At 44.2% G+C, this 6,000-nt stretch overlaps 1 protein-coding gene across 5 annotated transcripts in view; it reads left to right on the top strand.

Annotated features, from left to right (window-relative positions):
* The first annotated feature begins 871 nt into the window (after positions 1-871).
* Positions 872-6,000, top strand: part of LOC134212415 (unconventional myosin ID) — a 70,714-nt gene continuing 65,585 nt past the window's right edge. Inside the window, exon 1 of one of the 5 annotated variants that reach the window (XM_062690248.1) lies at positions 872-1,295. The gene's annotated coding sequence lies outside the window, so the exon portion shown is untranslated. Of the gene's footprint in view, positions 1,569-6,000 lie in introns of all 5 variants that reach the window. The other 4 variants (XM_062690249.1, XM_062690247.1, XM_062690246.1 and 1 more) reach the window with 4 other exon arrangements.

The raw sequence follows: 6,000 nt of genomic DNA, 5'->3' as shown, positions 1-6,000 counted from the left end.
CTGTCAAACATTTCCCGCTCTTTGAATTTCTCTTTCCATGCTGCATGAATATATTTGTTACAAAGAATGCAAAACTCAAACTAAGTTTATTTTTATTTTTTCCCCAAATAATAACAATACTTCTCAATATAAGATCTAAAACGAACATAACCACAATCTTCAATGTTTGGCTCCGGCACAATAGATCACCACCCAGATCGATTCTATTGGCGCTTTGATGTTGCATGAAGAAGAAGAAGAAGCAGAAAGATGATAATCGAAAAAATCTCCACGGTAAACCATACGGAGAAGTTTTCAAAACTCTTCTCAAAAATTCTAAAAGCAATTTAATTAAAAATAGTAAGCAGTACGGGGTTGGACTTTCCTTCTACTGTATAATAAACACTAAATTTCTATTCGAAATTTTATTTTCTAATATTACACTTAAAACACAGTATAAGAAAAGTCCAACCCCGTATTTACTGCTTATCGTTTTTAATTAAATTGCTTTTAGAATTTTTGAGAAGAGTTTTAAAAACTTCTTCGTATGGTTTCCCGTGGAGAATTTTTAGATTATCATCTTTCTGCTTCTTCTTCTTCATGCAACATCAAAGCGCCAATTCGCATCGCACCACTCAGTGTTGTACCTATGACCACTTATAAGGGTTGCTGACGTTTGATCATCTTTTTCTTTCAAACGCATGGCAAAGATAGAATTTGTTTTCATCGGGAAACGTTTCCCGATGAAAACAAATCATATCTTTCCTTTGCGCTTGAAAGAGAAAGATGAGTAAACGCCAGCAACATCTTTTATGACCTACAGTACACACAGCTACCCTATTTATGCAACAATTTCACAGATGTAGCGTAACACAAAATCGTTGCATCGCGCCCAAATAACAGTAACTAAAGCGATCCCTCACTACAACGGCGACGATTTTATTTATCAAACATATTTAAATGATACAGCAACGTGTTGTCGTCGGTATAGGATAGATTGCACGGCTGCGGCGGTGCCATCACTTTGCATCAATGTAGTTAACGACGCGCGTGGTAGTAATTTCTGATGTCCATAATCTTTCTTTGCCGATTCCTTCACCGTTCGTTCGTTCGATTGTTGATCCACCGCACACCACATCAGAGACGGTGTGTGCTACTCTGCAGCTACCAACCAGCTGTTAGTTTTTGTGTTGACTTCGTCGGAGTAAAGACGTCTTTTCGGTCGCTCCGCCGCGTCTGTCCGTGTTTTGTTTTAAATTCTTACCTTTCTGGTTCTTATTCCTTTTCAAGTATCCAGTCTCAGTCTATACTAAGTGGTATTGCTTTTTTTCTGTACTTGAGAGGTGTTCGGTCAGTGTACAAATATGGTAACCATGTCGCGCCAGTGTCCCTGAAAATAAATATGCCAATCGTGTCATCGGGATAAAGTGCAATACATTAGGATACAGAAGAGTGCTTATGTCACCGCTCTACAAGGAGAGCAGTTAGTGTACGTGAATTTTTGAATTGAATCTTTTCGAAAGGCTCGGAAACAACAAAAAAAATCATCAATTAGTTCTCCGGTGTTGAGGCAGCGATGCTTCATAAAGGTGTGAATATTTACCGTTGTCCGATGTGAAGTGATAATATTTAGTAACAATCTAAAACCCCCTCGGGTATACGCGATCTGACGTCGTCAGTACGCGTGTAGGAATGCGCGTAAAGCTGCTGCAGCACTTTCTTTGTTTCATCGTCGGGCAGCGCCGGTTGGCAGTTCGGCATCGGCACCTCATCACCCAAATGACCATCGTTTCGCCATCAGCAGTCAGTTTTTAGTGTGGAGTGTTTTGATTGCACAGTGTGTTTAATTTTCCACTGCTGCGGTGCGTTGTAACTTTGCGAACGACGCGCCCGTTTCGGTTCGGTGTTATTATGGAAAGCATGCAACATTCTAAAGTTGAACGTAATGGGATTCTTTTGTTTCTATTATGTTCAACAGATCACAATGATTGATAGATTATGGAAGTCAGTGGTGTAGATGTAAAACTCATTCAGCTTGTTCTTTCGCAGTGCGAGCTGATAAAGGACTTCTTTATCTGTTTGTTGGGAATCTCTTCGATGAAATGGTTTTTCCTATAGGTATAACACGAGCAGTGTTATTCTCAAATCTCACCGGCGATTCAAATCATGCGTGAGTCAAATCCCATCAGAATCATGGCCCAGAGAATCGCTCATGATTCAAATCGTGATTTGCATCATTGTATGATTTTTAAGTGTTCTTAATTGTTGAATGCATTGAAATAACTTGTTTCACATAAAACAATGGTTTATAAATCCATATGTAAACAAAATATACGCCTCGATTGCATTTTGACGCTTTTTAGAGCGAAATCATTTTTCGGCGAGTGAGCGAAGCGATGCGATTCTGTCCGAGAAACTCAAGCGCGATGCTCTCCCTACAGAATCGTAAGCGAGTAAGCTCGTGCATGAAGCCTCGATGATTGAGATTTGAGTATGATTCTACCAACACTGAACACGAGGTAGTCATTGTTACTCGATAATAGAAAAATCTGTTTGTGCTACTGTTTTTTGTTCACTTTATTTATAGAAAAAGTGTTATGAAAAAACTGTAAAAAATTGAAAAATCATTCTGAAAACCGATTAGTTTTCTAGACAAACATTGTATCAGAAAATTGATTTTTTTTGGCGAGATAGAGTTCGCCGGGTCAGCTAGTTCCTATTACATAAACAATTTATTTAAAAGCTCAAACTAAGGTTTTGTAATTGACCTTTCCCGTCAAAAGTTGTATCTCGTTTTTTTGTCTCAGTCAATTCTTTGGCTTATTTAAGGTCAACTTTCCCAAATAACCCATATTTTTTTAAGCTTCTAACTATTTTTAAAATCGAAAACAAAAACCGAGAAAGGGCCGCACGTTTAAACCGGTCTGAAAAATTCACCCGATGTTCGTTCAAAATCGGGTAAATATTTAAAAAAACAGCACTTTTTCGATTTTTGTTTTAAATTTTGAAAATACTTAAAGGCGTCAAAAAATATGGGTTCTTTGGGGAAGTTGACCTTAAATAAGCCAAAGAATCGATTGAGCGAACAATAATTTTTGTCGGGAAAGGGCAATTGCTAAAATTAACGGGATCTTCGTGTGCAGCTGCTACGTACCCCGAAGTGGACACGAGAACAGAATAACTGGATGCTGGAAGCACTCACGGAGAAGCTGATCGGCCGAAGACCGGAAATCATCGGAGGCGATTTCAACGCTTGGGGAATGGAATGAGGCAGCATACTGACCAACGCCAGAGGTTACAGTTTGCTGGAGGCGCTGGCAAAATTGGAGGGCAGACTCAGCAACGAAGGTATCGTCAGTACATTTCGCAAAGACGGCATGAAGTCCATCATTGACGTCACGTTCTACAGTCCGTAGCTGGTGAGAAACATGATGTGGAGAGTCGTGAGGGCTTCAGGCAATATGGTATGGGGCCGTGCACTAATTACGTAAGCAATTTTTGTGGGATTTTCAACCCCGCCTCCCCCAATGTAAGATTTTTCTCATACAACTATTTTTTTATTTATATGGAGCGTAAGAAAATGGCAGACCCCCTTCATTCACAAGTGCTTACGTAATTAGTGTACGACCCCTAGTGTTGGAACACGGATGCGGATGGCACGACGAGAGAAGATTAACGGGCGAAGATGGAAGATAGGGTGGACCACACTTATATGAAAAAAATCAAAATCATTTTTCGAAGCGTACATACGTACTTTCTACATTTTTATCTGTAGGTGGCGCTGTAGCTATTCAGTCCCGCTCATTAGTGACATTTGCAATACATATTTAAATTATTGTCAAAATCACTCGCGGTTTTCGCAAGCCTCTTCATAATAGGGCACTGCACGGACTAATCTCTTTCTTTTTCGATCTTCATGACTCAGAGCCAGGAGCCGTTTTCATATTATTTGCCGTGAAGCAAGAGTGGCTCTTAAACGGGAGATTAAAATCAGATCGAATACAGGATCACGATTGGAAGCTTGGAACATGGAATTGCAAGTCGCTAGGTTTCGCAGGTTGCGACAGGATGATCTACGATGAATTACATCCCCGCAACTTCGACGTCGTGGCGCTGCAGGAGATTTGCTGGACAGGACAGAAAGTGTGGAAAAGCGGGCATCGAGCGGCTACCTTCTACCAAAGCTGTGGCACCACCAACGAGCTGGGAACCGGCTTCATAGTGCTGGGTAAGATGCGCCAACGCGTGATTGGGTGGCAGCCAATCAACGCAAGGATGTGCAAGCTGAGGATTAAAGGCCGTTTCTTCAACTATAGCATCATCAACGTGCACTGCCCACACGAAGGGAGACCCGACGACGAGAAAGAAGCGTTCTACGCACAGCTGGAGCAGACATACGATGGATGCCCACTGCGGGACGTTAAAATCGTCATCGGTGACATGAACGCACAAGTAGGAAGGGAGGAAATGTATAGACCGGTCATCGGACCGGATAGTCTGCACACCGTATCGAATGACAACGGCCAACGATGCATAAACTTCGCAGCCTCCCGCGGAATGGTAGTCCGAAGCACCTTCTTTCCCCGCAAAAATATCCACAAGGCCACATGGAAATCACCTAACCAAGAAACGGAAAACCAAATCGACCACGTTCTAATCGACGGTAAATTCTTCTCCGACATCACGAACGTCCGCACTTACCGCAGTGCGAATATTGAATCCGACCACTACCTCGTTGCAGTATGCCTGCGCTCAAAACTCTCGACGGTGTACAACACGCGTCGAAGTCGGACGCCGCGGCTTAATATCGGGCGGCTACGAGACGGTAGACTAGCCCAAGAATACGCGCAGCAGCTGGAAGTGGCACTCCCAACGGAAGAGCAGCTAGGCGCAGCGTCTCTTGAAGATGGTTGGAGAGATATTCGATCCGCCATTGGTAGCACCGCAACCGCTGCACTTGGCACGGTGCGCCCGGATCAGAGAAACGACTGGTATGACGGCGAATGTGAGCAGTTAGTGGAAGAGAAGAATGCAGCATGGGCGAGATTGCTGCAACACCGCACGAGGGCGAACGAGGCACGATATAAACAGGCGCGGAACAGACAAAACTCGATTTTCCGGAGGAAAAAGCGCCAGCAGGAAGATCGAGACCGTGAAGAAACGGAGCAACTGTACCGCGCTAATAACACACGAAAGTTCTATGAGAAGTTAAACCGTTCACGTAAGGGCCACGTGCCACAGCACAGCCTGATATGTGTAAGGACATAAACGGGAACCTTCTTACGAACGAGCGTGAGGTGATCCAAAGGTGGCGGCAGCACTACGAAGAACACCTGAATGGCGATGTGGCAGACGAAGATGGCGGTATGGTGATGGACCTGGGAGAACGCGCGCAGGACATAATTTTCCCGGCTCCGGATCTCCAGGAAATCCAGGAGGAGATTGGCCGGCTGAAGAACAACAAAGCCCCTGGGGTTGACCAACTACCAGGAGAGCTATTTAAACACGGTGGTGAGGCACTGGCTAGAGCGCTGCACTGGGTCATTACCAAGATTTGGGAGGAGGAAGTTTTGCCGCAGGAGTGGACGGAAGGTGTCGTGTGTCCCATCTACAAAAAGGGCGATAAGCTGGATTGTAGCAACTACCGCGCAATCACATTGCTGAACGCCGCCTACAAGGTACTCTCCCAAATTTTATGCCGTCGACTAGCACCAACTGCAAGGGAGTTCGTGGGGCAGTACCAGGCGGGTTTTATGGGCGAACGCTCCACCACGGACCAGGTGTTCGCCATTCGCCAAGTACTGCAGAAATGCCGCGAATACAACGTGCCCACACATCATCTATTCATCGACTTCAAAGCCGCATATGATACAATCGATCGGGACCAGCTATGGCAGCTAATGCACGAACACGGTTTTCCGGATAAACTGATACGGTTGATCAAGGCGACGATGGATCGGGTGATGTGCGTAGTTCGAGTTTCAGGGGCATTCTCGAGTCCCTTCGAAACCCGCAGAGGGT

This window comes from Armigeres subalbatus, chromosome 2, assembly GCF_024139115.2.
Source record: "Armigeres subalbatus isolate Guangzhou_Male chromosome 2, GZ_Asu_2, whole genome shotgun sequence".
NCBI classification, from domain to species: domain Eukaryota; kingdom Metazoa; phylum Arthropoda; class Insecta; order Diptera; family Culicidae; genus Armigeres; species Armigeres subalbatus.
The sequence above is the reverse complement of the archived record's forward strand: the minus strand, read 5'-3'. Positions and strand labels throughout refer to the sequence as shown.